This window comes from Clarias gariepinus, chromosome 21 (genome assembly GCF_024256425.1).
Source record: "Clarias gariepinus isolate MV-2021 ecotype Netherlands chromosome 21, CGAR_prim_01v2, whole genome shotgun sequence".
Taxonomy (NCBI): domain Eukaryota; kingdom Metazoa; phylum Chordata; class Actinopteri; order Siluriformes; family Clariidae; genus Clarias; species Clarias gariepinus.
Genome location: NC_071120.1, coordinates 11,129,185 through 11,146,700, shown reverse-complemented (window position 1 = coordinate 11,146,700; position 17,516 = coordinate 11,129,185).

The following is a 17,516-nucleotide window of genomic DNA, read 5'->3' as shown; positions in this document are numbered from 1 at the left end:
AAAATTTTGTTGTGCTTTATTACTGATCTTAGACCAGTGCAACTAACACATTACCTATAAACCTTTAGATTATGAAATAATTCATCTAGTGTTCCACAGACCATGATTAAGCCTAAGACCAGAGTAATAACTTGCACTAGTGTCCCTATAAATTAATGCTGTTATTAAGGTGATTTAATAGATGAGTGCAATTTCACTAAGACCTTTGCTATAATCAATCTACAATATTCAATTTTATTTTTTTCCTGATTTACAGGAATTCACCAAAATGTCAACATCTATTGATTCTGCATTTATTCACTTAATATTTTATTTTATAATGGGAATAAGTCTAGGAAAATTGCAATATAAAACATTTCACATTTCATTAATAGTTCTTCATGACCATTATGTGCAAAAACATCTTTTTAATAATCTTATATAAATTATCTGGAGTAGTGCAATTATATTTTATTATGATAGCAGTTATTTTCAGATGATGATATTCTGAAGAATGACAGAGGAGCTTGACAATCCAGGAGAGCCGTAGAGTAGAGCTGCTTCTACACTGAATAGAAACACACTTCAACACATCAAATTCGTTAACTATATTTATAACACAATTTGTAACCCCATTCATTTTTTCATTTATACAGTGTGGAAAATAATTATTTGATTCCCTGTGTATAGAGAAGAGGCGAAGGAGGATCTGTCTGACACAGAGATGGGGAAGGCCCTGAGTGACATGATGGATAGAGTGGCTAGGTAGAACAGTCTTATGAACACATGGCCAAAGAACACAAAAAAAATACAGAAGAAATGTATGGATTTGGAGAAATCCGTAACCGAAGGCAGAATCAAAAATTTGTAGGGATTCCCGAAGGAGTCGAAGCAGGAAATCCAGCTTGATTCATCAAAGATCTGCTACTGGAGCTGATGACCTGTGAAGAAGAAGAATATTCAATTATTTGTCACATGTACTTTATAGCACAGTGAAATGACTTTTTCGCATATCCCAATTAGGAAACTGGGGTCAGAGCGCAGGGTCAGCCAGCTTACAGCGCCCCTGGAGCATATGGGGTTAAGGGCCTTGTTTAAGGGCTCAACAGTGGCAACGATCAGTAACCCAGTAAGCCACAGCCTTAACCGACTGAGCCACCACTGCCCCTCAATTGCCCTCAATTGCCCCCCTATGCTGTGCGATTTAGCATAACAGTAGATCGCACGCACAGGACTCTTGCACCAAAACCGAAACCAGGGGGAAAGGCCTCCAGCATTAATTGCTCGTTTCAAGATTCAAGATTCAAAATTTAAAGAACTTTGTACTATGCTGACAAAGAAAAAAATCCTAAAATTATCCAGAAATAAAGGTCGTCTCCACTACAAAGGGTCCCCGATGTATATTTTCCAAGCTGCGAGCCGCGGGGATAAGTTACAGCTTGTTTTATCTGGCAAGACTGGCAATTACGGTGGATGGAATTAGATACACACAGTTGAGCGTCCGGGTGAAGCTAAGAAATTTCTGGGGAAGAAAACTCAAACTTAGATGGACGAGATGTGAGAGGTTGGACTAATTGTTTAAGTGAAAGAGTGATGTCCGCCATCTTTCTCAGCATGCACGGACAGATGCAATAATAACTATAATTTAGACAAAGTTCAGAGTTCACCAAATTTATCTGAAAAATAATTGTAATTTAAATTTAAATTGGAAATGCTAAAGTGAAATAGTTACGAGTGAGTCTGTTGTGCAACTTTTTTTTTGTAATATTTTTTAGAAAGGAGCTACAGTAAGTGGTAAGTCAGACACTTTACTAGCCTTTTTTGTTGATGTGATGGGTAAAAAGGGTTTTCAGAAAATGTGTTCAGTTTGTCTCATGGAATTGCAAAGGTCTTAATGGGGCTGTAAAGCAGGAAAATGTATTAGCTCTTCTTGGGAGACTAAAGCTGATATTGTATTCTTATAAGAAACACATATACAGAACCAAGATAAGAGTCGATTCAGGGGAAAATGGGTTGTTCTATCGTTCATTCAATATTATAATCAGCAATTCATAAAGAAAAGTGTACAATATACCGCAACAAAAGTTATTTCTGAATCCAATGGACGTTACGTTATTGTGGCAAAAAAAAATTGATTCAAAGTTTTCTCAATATTCAATATTGTTAGTAAATGTATACGCTCCCAACATAGATGATGAACAATTTATATCTTCGCCTTCTAAATGCTTTGCCTAATTTGGATACACACCAAATTATAATGGGAGGGGATTTTAACTTTGTGATAAATCCACTCTTACACAGATCTTCAAGTAGAATAATACCCCTAACCAAATCAGCCAGAGTGCTGCAAACATTTATAAAAACTTTTAAAATAAGAGATCCATGGAGATTCGCCTTCCCAAATCAACGAAAAATTCCTTTTTTCACCGGTTCAATACACTTTTTCTAGGATAGATTATTTTTTTGATAGATTATGAACTTTTATCAGCAGTTACATATTATGATTATGAGGCTATGGTATTATCTTAGTTCTTTAGATATTATCTGAAACCAAACAAGACACTACTAAATGAAGATTTGACGAAAATTATCAGCTGAAAAAACATTTGTAGAACAAACCAGATCTTAAATAAAATTTTATTTAGAACTAAACAGAGGCAGACGTCTCTAAATCCACAATTTGGAAGGCACTCAAAGCGTATATGTGTGGGCAAATTATTTCTTATAATTCTTTAAGAAAGAAACAATGTAAAAAAAAAAATTTATGAACTAACAGAATACTTGAAATAGGTCAGGAATATGCAGTCTCCCCTTCATTAGAACTGGATAAAGAGAGATTCTCTCTCCAATCAGAATTTCAGCTGCTCTCTACATCAAAGTCACAAAAGCCACATATCTGATACGCACAAAAGCCACATATTATGAACAAGGAGAGAGAGCAGGTAAAATTCTCGCTAGGCAAAATAAAGAGATGACGGCATCAAGAATGATAACAGAAATTAGGAAAGAGACAGGACAAATTAGATGGACGAGATCCAAAATCCACAAGAAATAAATGAGATTTTCTGAATTTTTTACACCAAATTGTATTCCTCAGAATCTGTTAATGACCCATCATGTATAGACCAGTTCTTCGATTCCCTCCTTAAATGTGGAAAGAAGGGAAGTTTTGACACAATCACTCACTATTGAGGCAATAAAACAAACAATATCTAACATGCAGTTCAAAATCCCCTGGTCCAGATGGCTTTACAACAGAATTTTATAAATGCTTTAGTGACCAAATTTCACCACTGCTTCTGGCGGTCTTTAATGAATTGTTTGAGAGAGGTTGTCTACCACCAACATTTTATCAGGGAAATATCTCTTTAATGCATAAAGTAGACAAATACCCCCTTGACCCCAGTTCATATACACCCATTAGTCTTGTCAACTATGTTGATAATAAAATTTTGGCCGAGGTCTTAGCCACCTGTCATGAAAAAGTTCTTCCCTCTGTGATCTCCATGGATCAAACAGGATTCATTAAGAATTGTCTCCTATTTTTTTGTATCAGACGATTATTAAATATTATTCCCACTCCAAGTCCTAACCCCACTCAACCTGAGGTACTTATGCAGAGAAGGCCTTCGACCGGGTTGAGTGGGATTATCTTTTTTTCGCTCTACGAGACAAGGCTGTCCTCTCTCACCCCTGCTTTTTGCTTTAGTTATAGAGCCCTTGGCAATTTCTTTGCGTGAATCTACAACCTATAGTGGGACCAGAGGGGCATTTTAGTATATGTCTCCAACCCTCTACAATGAATACCAAACATTATGTAAATTTTTGCTAAATTTGGGAAAATATCAGGATACAAGATGAACTTTGCTAAAAGTATTATACTTCCAATCAACCCTAAGATTCAAACTCTTTCCTCTTTTCTATTCAAAGTAGTAAGCTCATTTAAATACCTAGGGATCACTATAACTAAATATCTTTCTACACTTTTTAAAGAAAATATATTAAAGTTATATGAATATACTCAACATATTCTTACAAAGTTGTCCAATCTTCCTGTTTCTTTAGCAGGTCGTATGAATATAGTGAAAATAAGTATTTTATCCAAATAGTTATTTCTTTTACAGTGTATCCCAGTCTATGTTAACAAATATTTTTTAGGAATTTGGACAGATTATTTACTGAATATATTTGAAACAAAAAGAACCCTAGAATTAGAAAGATATACTTACAAATGATTAAGCTGTAGGGAGCGATGGGTTTGCCTCATTTTTAACTGTACTATTGGACATGCAACATAAGAGCATTTTTATTTGAAATAAAGGAGAGGTCAAAAGAATGTAGTGACATGGAAATTAAATCACGTTCGACTTCCTCTTTGCCAGTATTAATTTACTCAGCTTTGTCTGCACCTCTACCAATTTGACTGAATAATCCAGTTGGTTCCAATTCATTTAAAATTTGGGAACAGATACGAAAGCATTTTAAGTGGCAGGCATGTTCTATTTTAAGCCCCTTAACTGCTAATCATACATTTCTCCCTTTCCAAACTGGATTTGGATTCAGACTTGGTCTGATAAAGGTGTAAGCTCTTTCCAAAAGCGATATATTAATAATTGTTTTACATCATTTCAGCAGCTACAGCAGATATTTGATCTACCTACTGTAACACACATTTTTGAAAATATCTACAAACCCACAGTTTTGTTCAAAATATTTTTTTTTATCATTTCCTAACATGCCGCCAACCACACAAATGGACTCATTGTTTTTACAAAGTCCATTTACTAAAGGAGGAATATCCATTATATATAATAAGTCATCACAGCTAAAGTGAGATCTTACATAGACTTCACCTACCTATCCCCTTAGTGGATCCACAATGTGACAGGTGTGGTCAAGCTCCAGCATCACTAGGTCATATATTTTGAAATAGCCCCAACATCAGTAAGTATTGGATTTCAGTTTTTTTAATTATTGTCAGAGGTGTTGGGAAAACCATTGGTTTTCCAGACCAAATATTAGCTATTTTTGGTGTTGGTAGTGATGAAGTAGACCTGGCTAAGGGTCAGCGTACAATGCTTGAATCTGTGGTACTCCTAGCACGTAGGCTGAATTTGCTCTGGAAACAAAAAAATCCACCACATTGCTCAACCCATTAAAGATGTTATGCTTCACCTACAATTCGAAAAGATCATATTCTCATAAAAAAAAGACAGATTTTTTTTTTTTACAGCATGGAAGCCTTTCATTAATTTTTTAACCATACCCCCCCTTTTTTTTATTTTACTTTCTTGATTTTTTTTGTTTAGCCCTTTTCTGTTGTTGTTGATTGTTTTTATTTTCTTTGGTATCATTTGAGATACAATTTGTAAGAAATATATTGAAATGTTTTGCCAATGTAAAAAAACTCAAAAAAAAAAATGTAAAAAAAAAAACAGAACAAAAACACATTAAAACTAAAACACATTTTAGTTAGTAAAATAAGTATTTGATCCCCTATCAACTAACAATAATTCCAACAGACTGGTGACTCATGTTGTACACAGATTAATTTAAGAAAGTGCTCCTAACTGTCACATGCCAGCCAGATCAACCCAGCACCTTCAGACCCTAAACTAGACTCCAGGTTTTTCCCCCAACAAGCTCACCTGCTGCTCAAGCACACCTGAACTTGATTATGCAATCATCTCTAGGCTTTTTAAGCACGCCGAGAGAACCATTCAGTGCCGCAGTATCTTACTCGTGTACCTCGCGTTTATTCTGTCAAGCAGTTTTCAGTGTGACCTAGCCTGTTATCGACCCTGCTTGTTTCTCGGCCTTTTTTCTCATCTACGCCTCACCTGGTACTTCTGTTGTTGTCGGACTGATTAATGTGTATGATCTCGCATGCTCTCAGGACTTCGGATTTGTACTCACAATTTGGATTTGTTCACTCTCGCTGCTGGATTTCCAGATATCGGAAGCTGCTGCACTCCATCCACCTACCTATACGTGCTAAGCGGACTAACAGCAAAAAAACGCTCGCAAGAACCCGAGAGGATTCCCAGCGTCCGACTTCCGGGATTGTGGAGACCCCCTTGAGTCATAGCTCCGCCTCCTCTCTCCTCACTAAAGGCTTTCCCACTCTCCCAGTCACTAAGCACACACAGCCACTGCTTCTCTCCTTTGCACCTGCTGCGCCTGCTTACCCAAGCCCCAGTATATAAAATAAAGATTTAAACACTATTTCCTATCATTTAATCACCGTTTGTCTGCTATTGGGTTAATTTCCATTCAGCCACCTCTGACCCGCCCCTGACAGTATACTGCGGCCATGACGGACCCAGCATTTAGATTTAGATTTAGGCATTTGGCAGACGCTCTTATCCAGAGCGACTTACAAAAAGTGCTTTAATGTTTACATAATTGGATACATACTTACACTGGGTTAACTAGGTTAATAACTAAGTGCCATTAGTCCATTAGTGCCATTAGTCCATTAGTGCCATTAGTCCATTAGTTTTTGTTTTTTTTCCCGGGGGGGGGAAGTTAGTCCAAGTACTGGAGAAACAGATGAGTCTTGAGTCGTCGTTTAAAGATAGTCAAAGTCTCTGATGTACGGACATCTAGAGGAAGTTTATTCCACCACCTAGGTGCCAGAACAGAAAAGAGCCTGGATGAATGCCGCCCTCGATCCCTGAGAGATGGTGGGATGAGGCGAGCAGTGCTGGAGGATCGGAGGGAACGTGGTGCAGTGCGTGGTGTAATTAGCGCAGAGAGGTAAGTGGGTGCTGGGCCATTTTTAGCTTTGTAGGCAAGCATCAGTGTTTTGAATTTGATGCGGGCAGCTACAGGAAGCCAGTGCAGGGAGTGGAGGAGTGGGGTGGTGTGGGAGAACTTGGGGAGGTTAAAAACAAGACGTGCTGCTGCATTCTGAATCAGTTGCAGAGGACGAATCGTGGACAGAGGCAGGCCTGCCAGGAGTGAGTTGCAGTAGTCCAGTCTTGAAATAACAATGGACTGAACAAGCACCTGAGTAGCCTGTGAAGAAAGAAATGGGCGAATTCTTCTGATATTGTAAAGAAGAAATCGACAAGAGCGAGTAAGGTTAGCGATGTGTGTGGAAAATGACAAATGATTGTCCACGGTTACCCCAAAATTGCGGGCGGTGGCTGAAGGAGTGATTTGGTTGTTGTCCATGGATATCACTAGGTCTTGACCTGGAGATGAGTCACAAGGGATAAACAACACCCAGCAGACGCTTCTCACCCCAGACCTAGCCTTCAAATAAGGCTTCAGCTCAGGTCTAGTGCACGTTCTGATGCCCGATTGCGCCAGACTGTCCCAGCAAGGAGCTTTGATTAATTCCCAACAGCAAAGTCTCCAGCAGCTCTCCTTCGAACCTTGGCGGCTGCCACTGAGTGGGATGCCTAGGCCTTGTATGACACCTACTTGAATGGACTTTTGGAGTCATTCAATGATCAGTTAGTCTCCCAGCAGCTCCCTGAAGACTTAAATGGTCTAATGGATCTAGCAGGGCGAGTGGACACACGCCTCCAAAAGACGCCGCGCCCCTGGCCAACTCCAGCCCAGGACCAATAATTCTCCTGCTCAAACCACCTCTGCCTGCTCTCCAGCCGAACCCATGCAGATCGAGCGAACACGGATATCACCGGAGGAGCGACAACGTCGGGTTCAGAACCTAGGTACACTGGAGGGAGGGGTGCTAAAAACAGTCGCCTAGGGACCGTTCACTTGTCCCCGTCATGCTCCTTGGGATAATTGCTCCCACGTTCTTCATGCTCTCGTCGACTCCAGCTCGAACCAGAATTTAATCAGTGCATCAAAAGTCGAGGAACTGCACTTGCCAACCGTTCTCCTGGGACCGCCGCTGTCAGTCCGAGCTCTCGATGGGACGCTCCTCCCCCCAATTACCTGGCAGACCGCTCCAGTAACCCTGGGGACATCTGGGAACCACTCAGAGGAGATATCATTCCTAGTCATGCCAAGGGCTCAAGCCCAGCTCGTTCTTGGACGCCCCTGGCTCATCCGCCACAAATAGACTGGCAGAACAACGCCATCCTTGGATGGAGCCCCCTCTGCCTAGCATCATGTCTCAAGCCTGCGCTCAGTCCCTCTCCAGTAATAATCTCCCCTGAGGAGTTCTCTGACCTCGGTCCCAAGTGATTACACTGATCTCAGAACGGTCTTCAGCAAATACGCAAATTCTCTACCACCACACCGACCCTACGACAGTGCTATTGACCTCCTCCCTGGCACAACTCCACCACGGGGACGTCTCTACTCACTCTCCCAACACGAAATAGAGGCCATGGATAAATACATCTCAGAATCATTAGCCGCCGGCATCATCTGACCGTCATCATCACCCGCTGGGGCAGGCTTCTTCTTTCCAAAAAGGACGCGCCCCTGCGCCCCCCGTATTGACTATAGAGGGCTTAACAACATTACCGTTAAAAACCGGTATCCCCTACTCCTGATGTCAACAGCCTTTGACCTCCTGCAGGGGGCCCAGATCTTTACCAAGCTGGACCTCCGCAGTGCCTATCACCTCGTTAGAATCAGGGAGGGAGACGAGTGGAAGACCGCCTTCAACACCTCATCTGGTCATTATGAATATCTCGTAATGCCTTTCGGGTTGGCCAATGCCCCGGCAGTCTTCCAAGCATTGGTCAACAATGTCCTTAGGGAATTCATCAATGTATTTGCCTTTGTTTATCTGGATGACATTCTCATCTTCTTCCGCTCCATAGAGGAACATACAAGACATGTTCGCCAGGTGCTTTAGAGGCTTCTTGAGAACCAGCTCTTTGTCAAGGCTGAGAAATGTGAATTTTATCGCAACACTGTTTCTTTTCTGGGCTTCATCATTGCTCTTTCAAAGATCCAGATGGACCCCGCCACTGGCCCCTTCCAACCACCCGTAAGGACCTCCAGCGTTTCTTGGGTTTCGCCCAATTTTTACAGGCGATTTATCCGTGACTATAGCTCAGTAGCCAAGCCACTCACCTCAGTAAAGAGCCCATTTACCTGGACGAAACAAGCAGCCGAGGCATTTCGGGAACTGAAGAGACGCTTTACTTCAGCTCCAATTCTCCAACAACCTGATCCTTCCCTTCAGTTCGTTGTCGAGGTGGATGCCTCAGATTCTGGAATAGGGGCGGTGCTATCACAAAGGTCTCCCACGGACAACAAGCTGCACACCTGCTGTTTTTTCTCCCGCCGACTCTCACCCACTGAACGGAAATACGGCATTGGGGATCGAGAGCTACTGGCTGTAAAACTGGCGTTAGAGGAGTGGAGACACTGGCTGGAGGGGACCGAGGCCCCGTTCCTGGTCTGGACGGACCACAAGAACCTGGAATATCTAAGGACAGCCAAACACCTCAATTCCCGACAAGCAAGGTGGTCCCTAATCTCTTCTCGTTTCAACTTCTCCCTGTCCTACTGCCCGGGCTCGAAGAACACCAAATCCGACGCGCTCTCTCGTCAGTTCTCACCAGTCCAAGATCAAGCATACGACGCCACCATTTTGCCTCCCCAATGCTTGGTACTCTACTAGACATCGAGTCACGAGTCAAAACAGCGCTCAACCAGGGACCCAGTCCCCCAGAGACACCAACAGGCAAGCTCTTTGTCCCGGAGGCAGAATGACTGCGTGTTCTGAAATAGGGGAATTGGCTCAAGGCTGGTCTGCCACCCGGGGGCAGCACGCACTCTAGCCCTTGTCCAGCAACGCTTCTGGTGGCCCACCATAAGAAACGACATCCGCCGCTTTGTGAGTGCCTGCGACGTCTGCGCAAGAAACAAAACCAGCAACAAGCCGCCTGCTGGCCACCTTAGGCCTCTTCCAATTGTTTTGGACCATGGACCCCAGTTTGCGGCACAGTTCTGGTCTGCCTTCTGTAAACTAATTGGTGCTACGCCCAGTCTATCTTCGGGGTATCACCCACAGACTAATGGGCAGACAGAGCGGGCCAACCAGGACCTGAATACAGCCATCCAGTGTATGACCTCCAAGGAGCCCCGGTCCTGGAGCCGGGTGCTCCTGTGGATCGAATACGCCTTGCCCACGTCAGCTACCGGCCTGCTGCCTTTTTAGTGCTCTCTCGGGTACCAGCCTCCCGTTTCCCTCTCAGGAGGAGGAGGTTTCTGTCCCTTCGGCTCAAGCCTTTATTCATAGATGCCGGAGAATTTGGCTAAATGCAAGATCAAAGTTCCTTCCGACGGTTATCGGCCTTCAAACAACAAGCCGACTGGCGCAGTTCCAGGGCACTGCCCTATCGAGTAGGCCAAAGAGTCATGTTGTACGCTCGTAATATCCCCCTCAAGACCATCTCTCGGAAACTGTTCCCCAGGTTTTTTGGCCCATTTACAATCTTTAAAGTCATCAACCCCTGCACTGTCAGACTCCGTCTTCCCTCCACTATGCATCAGATAAACCCCTGATTTCACATCTCCCAGATCAAACCTCTGGCCTCCTGCCCGCTAAATCTACCTGCCCTCCCAGCTCCTCCTCCCCAAGTCATCGATGGCATTCACTGTACGAAGACTGTTGAAGGCTCGATGACGAGGCAGGGGCCTTCAGTACCTAGTAGATTGGGAGACTATGGCCCAGAGGAAAGAAACTGGATTCCGTCAAGATTCATTTTGGATCCATCCCTCATTGAGGATTTCCACCAACAACATCCTAACGCACCAGCTAGAACGCCAGGCGGCATCTGTAGGAGAGGGGGTACTGTCACATGCCAGCCAGATCAACCCAGCACCTCCAGACCCTAAACTCCACTCCAGGTTTTTCCCCCAACAGGCTCACCTGCCGCTCAAGCATACCTGAATTCGATCATGCAATCATCTCTAGGCTTTTTAAGCATGCTGAGAGAACCATTCAGTATCTTACTCGTGTGCCTCACGTTTATTCTGTCAAGCAGTTTTCAGTGTGACCTAGCCTGTTATCGACCCTGCCTGTTTCTCGGATTTCTCTTTCATCTACGCCTCACCTGGTACTTCTGTTGTTATCAGACTGATTAATGTGTATGACCTTGCATGCTCTCAGGACTTCGATTTGTACTCACGATTTGGATTCGTTCGCTCTTGCTGCTGGATTTACGGATATTGACCCTCGTCTGGACAAAGACAATTCTTCTAGCCATCACTTAGGGTCCCTCGCCAGTTGGCTTTTCCACCGGCACGAGCACTCCCGCATTCGAGCATTCCGGTGTTCGCGGAGAAAAAACACTCGCGGCATGCGCCAATCTTTGCTTTCGCCGAAGAGGACAAGCTGCTGCACCCCATCATCCAACCTATGCGTGCTAAGCGGACTGACAGAGAGGATTCCCCGCGTCCGACTTCAGGGATTGTGGAGATCCCCTCGCATCATAGCCCCGCCTCCTCTCTCATCACTAAAGGCTTCCCCACTCTCCCAGTCACTAAGCACACAGAGCCACTGCTTCTCTGCTCTGCTCCTGCTGCGCCTGCTTACCCAAGCCTCAAGATTTAAACACTATTTCCTATCATTTAATCACCGTTTGTCTGCTATTGGTTACATTTCCGTTCAGCCACCTCTGACCCGCCTCTGACACTAACAACAACTCGTTATGTTCAAGATCAAAAAGCTGTCAAAGGACATTAGGGAAAAGATTGAAGACCTGGAAAGGCTGGAATGGACTACAAGACTTCAGCAAAAAGCTTGGTGAGAAGGAGACAACTGTTGTTGTCTTTGATTATTTGCAAAGGGAAGAAATACAAAATACCCATCAATTGCACTCAGTCTGGAGCTCCAAGCAATATTTCACCTCATGGGGTGAGGGTAATCATATAAAAAATGAGAGATCATTTCAGAAATGCACTAGAGAAGCTTGTAAATTATCTCAAGGCAGTTGGTGGGACCACAGTCATAAAACTAACCATTGGTAAGGCAATTTGCCATAATGGATTTAAATTTTTCAGCACTGAAAGTTCTGACTTCTCGAGAAGGCACATATACTGTAAAGGCCTGTCTAAAGTTTGAAAATGAACAGAGAGGGATTAGGAGAAAGTGCTGTGGTCAGATAAGACCAAACTTGAGCCATTTGGCATCAACTCGACTCACCGTGTTTGGAGGAAGAAAAATTATGACTGTTTTTCATGACTATGCTGACTATAACCCAAAGAACAATTATGTTCCTACTGTAGAGCACAAAGGTGGAAACATCATGCTTTGAGGCTGTTTCTCTGCTAAGGGTACAGACTGACTTTGCTACATTGAGGGGCCAATGAACGGGGACATTTATTGTAAAATTTTGGATGAGAATCTCTTAAAGATGGGTCGGAGATAAGTCTTTCAGCATGACTATGACCCAAAAAATATTGCCAAGGCAACATGAGAAGCTCAAGAAAAAGCACATTAAGGACATGGAGTGCCCTAGCCAGTTTTCAGACCTCAATTCTCGAGGAAATTTATGGGGGAGCTGAAACTTTAAGTTAGCAAGCGACAGGCAAGAAACCTTAAGGATTAACAAAAGTTCTGTAAAGAATAGGGGACCAAAATCCTTGTGAGATGTGTACAAACCTGGTAACCAACTACAAGAAAGGTCTTACCTCTGTGCTTGCCAACAGGGGTTTCTTCACCTAGTACTACAGTAAGTCACATGTTTGGTAATCAAAAACTTATTTTCAAATATTAATCGAAATGCAAATCAATTTGTAACATTTGTATCATGTGCTTTTTCTGAGTTTTTGGTTGATGTTTTGTTTCTACCTTTACAATAAACCTATGAAAAAAACTTTCCCCTATATCATCTTTCAAAATTTTTCTATTTTTAGATTTTTGATAAATTGCTTGGGGCTGCCAATGTTACTGGGTCTTATCAAGCAGTGGCATTTGTGGCATTTCTACTAAATTTGGACTAAATCATACATTCCAGTTTGTCCATCAGATTGTACATGCACTTATACTTCACTTGGTAGTATAATATACAGTATGTATTGATATGGTATGGTGAATTTATATACATTTCCAGCAGGTGACAGAGATTTCTAGGCCTCTGCAGTTGCCTTCAAATGAAGTTCTCTCAGACCTCAGTTGTTTCCTGTGGACTCACCAGCTCTCAAGATCTCAGATGTCTGTTTGAGACAGGGGGCTCTGCATGACAGGATATGAGGTATAGTGATTTCCTACAGAATTTAGATCAGACATCATCAATATTATTCACAAAGGTCTTATGTGGTTGCAGATGCCACAGAAGTGCTAATGAACAAAGATGAAGCAGAAGATAAACAAGTGAATTCATTCTACCACTGGTGATGAGGGGTGGAAAGTATTCAGATAAACCAAAGAGAAAAGTCATACTCAACACGTTTTTTGAGGGCTCTGTGTATTTTATTCTACTCTAGGTTACTAGAGCTAACTTTGCAACACCCTATTTAAGATTTTCTGAAATGTTCTGGTTGGCAACATGGGCAAGGTTTGACATTAGAAACAGATTAATAGGACAAGAAGCAAAATTGTTATGATGCCAATTATTATGCCAATTCTGCATTATAACTACTGTATATAACAGCTCATCTAGACAAAGTATACAGAGTACATCATTAGCATAAGATATCTAGGGTAGCTAACCTAATTAATCTGATATTGGCAACCACACTGATACATGGATGGCCTAGATTATAATCCCAATTTGTTCATAATAGTAAGCACTGCATATTCTGCAAACATTGCAAACACTAAAACTGCTCATGGGAAGATTCACACAGACCGCAAGAGAGCGAGAGATAAAATAATGCTTATTACTGCAGACAAAATTAAGTAACAAAGAGCCTACCTAATTTAGAAGCAGATATCGGTTCTTTAATCAATTTCTCATACATGTTGGTGTTGGTGTTGATACATGTGCATATTTGTGTACAAGTTAGCATCACTTCAATGAACTGTTGTAAATATGTAAATAAATAAATAAAAAGTCAAATTGGACGTTATCACATAACAGCTTTACAAAAAACCCTTTATAAAAATAAGCAGGAAATCATGAATGCAAAGCTTTATTAACTTATCCCTAATGAACGAGGAAAAATGCCCTCAGGTGACATAAGGAACCTAAGAGGAACCAGGCTCAAGATCTTAATTTGGGTGATACCGGATAGTATGACTTAAAGTGCAATTGTCTATCCATCCATCCAGTCATGCATTGTCTATATATAGTTTATTTTTTTGTACTGTCACAAGGCCTATTGTAGGGATCTTTGGGCACAAGGAGGGGGAAATTCAACACTCTTCTATGGAAACACCAGTCAGTCAAGACCTCATGTCTTTGGACTATGGGAGGAAACCAGAATACCAGGCGAAGATCCACTAAGCACAGGCAAACTCCACATGCACAGTCAAGAGATGATATTTAAACCCCCAAACTGTGGAGATGCGATACGACAGCACTAACCACTAAGCCACCATGCTGCCACAAGTGCATAACAGGAAAATAATTTGAGTTAACATGAAGTCGAGTCGGTTGAGGTTGCCAATTGTTCAGTGATGGAGACTTCAGTACAAAACTAGTTTTGGTCATTTCTTTCATAAGCCACCATAGCAAACAGGTTTACTGGTGTCTCAGGAGTGCCATGGGAAGTCCAACAGAGTTTAAATTTGTTTAATTGTTTACCAAACAAGATTTTCATTAAGAGTAAAAATATTCATCCCCATAGGAGAATTCAGTGGTGTTCAGCGGGGCAACAAAAGAGCAGTCTATAGGTTTGTACTGTATGTACGTAATGCTGAGAGGTACGTGGAATGGTTTACAAAATCAGGTAATATGACATTAGACATTAACACTGTGATGTCTCTCTGAAGTCATCTGGCTACCAAAGAAATGGAGGAAGAGATCATCATCATTATCATAGTATTTTTGCTGGCACCATTAGATCTTACTATTAAGGGATAGGGATTGTTATTAGACACCCTTAAATGAGCTTAGTGCATGCAGAGAGCTGGACAAACAGCCATGTGGGACTTCCACTTGGAAGGAAAATTTCATCAATAATTATTTAGTTAACATTGCAAATATTACCATGCAAAATAAAATAAAATGTTTACATTTTTTATATACGAGGACAAACTAAAGAAAATTGAGACAGATTGAGGAGGCAAATCTTGTTGCGTTTATTTAGTTTAAGCGCTCTGCATGTTACATTCCAGCAAGGTTCAGAATCACTGCAGTTCAGAATCAATCAAAAATAAATAAGAAATTCATAATTTACTTAAATAGAAAAATAACTTAGCACAAAATATCAAGGAATTTTAACTCTAGACATTTCAACAACAGTTTTGCTCCTCCTTCAGCCATGAGCTTAAACTCGCAAAGACGTTTAAACCCAGACATTTTATGTCATAGGCATTTTTGGTTGATATTCTTTCATCCAGCGCCAAAGTATAATTACACGTTTCTTTGCGGAATAAGGAATGAAACTGTTTGGAAAAGTGCTTGATTCTTATCATAATCTTGCTACTGGCACGAATCGATTCCACGGTCTTCAGATATTCATTGAAGGCACAAACAGACTTGCTTTTATTGCTTGATACCCCAGTGAGGTTTGAGGAATGACAGCCGCTGACGATGTTCCTCTGAAAATTTGTCACAAATGTTTTGTTTTTTTTTATTTCGTGCAGATATCCTTTTAAAAAGTATTAGATTGTGGGTCAAATATACTTACAACTTCCTCACAAAGGAATGATGATTCATTCATAAGAAGAAAGAATGTATGAAGTTTTCTTGTGGTGGGAGTATGAGTTGAGGCAGAATAAGTTTGCCTCATTAAGTTGCAGGCAAGAAGGATCAAGATATGCATGGAGTAACTGGATCCTACAAAAAAAGACTATTGTGTTATTATGGATTTATACTGCATAATTCTCAAAAATGAGTTAATACAAGAGTTATCCAGAAGCACATACTGTATAGAAAGTCGTTACTCATGGTTATTTTTGTTGTAATTTGTTCATAATGCCATACTCAAAATATGTTCTTAATACTAATAATAAAAAATTGTTTATGAATTCTTTGAAGACTTAAGATCAATGTGTTGAATTGTACATAATACCATGTGTTTGGAAATAAATCAAAAACCTCGTCTTACAGTATACAGTATATAAAATGGTATTAATTATGTCACACCATTGCTGAGTTCTCAATTCCCTTTGGTAAGGAAGTGCTTTTTTATTACTTAAGTATTAAGTATTACTTTTTATGAAGTAACTCTGACAGTAGTGCTGGCTATAACAGGTATATAAATAGTCTCGCTGTAATACATTATTATTACTGTATTAATGTTTTCTATTGTAGATGTTCCCTGTTATTTCTTACTTTATAATTTTATCTTTATATATACTTTGATGTTTTGTTGAAACTTTGTTTTGGCCAATACAGCAAGCACTATGAGCAAAATGTCTGTACAAAAACATGGCCTGTAACACTTAAAAAAAAACATAAAGCAAGACTAATGAGAAGAATTTATTACTCTACACTTTGCTTTTTTCTTATTTTTTTAAAACAAAGGAAAAATATACCTTACCTGCTATATGCACCATGTTGCAGAATTGTCCTTGTTATGTGTTGATACAGCGCAGATTGTGCTTTGAGTATCCTTGCATGCATGTTTCTGTTTTATAATCTAGTAAGGGGAAAATCCTGTAGTCTGGCGATGCGCAGCATACGTTTAAGATGTAATCTGATCAAACGTTTCCTATGTACCATTAATCTGCATTCTGTGAGAGGGATATGGTTTAATGAGTCAGCACAAAGACTTCAGGACCCATTCAGGAAGACCCAACAGATCACAAAGTCCTCCACTGAAAAAAAAAAAGAAGAAGAAAAGATATTGAGATATTTTTACGTATCTAGATATTTAAATTAAGGGCAGAGTTTCCACTCAAGTGAAATACGTAAGTTGATCAAAAATAACTTAAATAATTTAAAATATTGGTATAATATTTTATATATTTTATATATAAAAAATTGGTATGTTCTTGTTTAACTCCTTATTTACAAACTTAATTTCCTTAGGTAAAATGTACACGATATTAATATGTACAGTAAATGTGACACAATGCCAAAATCATTTCTAAAAAGTATTTTAAAGTTTAGATTATCTCACAATAATGTGATCACTCTACCATTTCACAATCATCTTTGTACTGCAATGATAAGCAGACTTTTTCTAAATTATTTAGCATTACTTATTTTACTTTACTTATTTAACAACTTATGCTTATGAATGTCTTGGTCCTACAGTATATGGCCATTCTGTAGCACTGTGTATAATATTTAATAAATAACTGTGTATAATTATAGGAGAGGAGATTCAGGCCTGTGGGACATTAAAATTTGGCATTTTGATCTGTATCGTCCATATTTTGGCATAGAAAAATACTTTATTGGTTACATTTTAGCACTAGTAATCCAACCTGACTTTATAATCCTGAGCTTTTTGTGTGTTGCCAGGCAACCATACACAACACAACAGACCATAGCGAATGTCTCTTCTAAGAAAAAATGCAAAAGACGTGACCA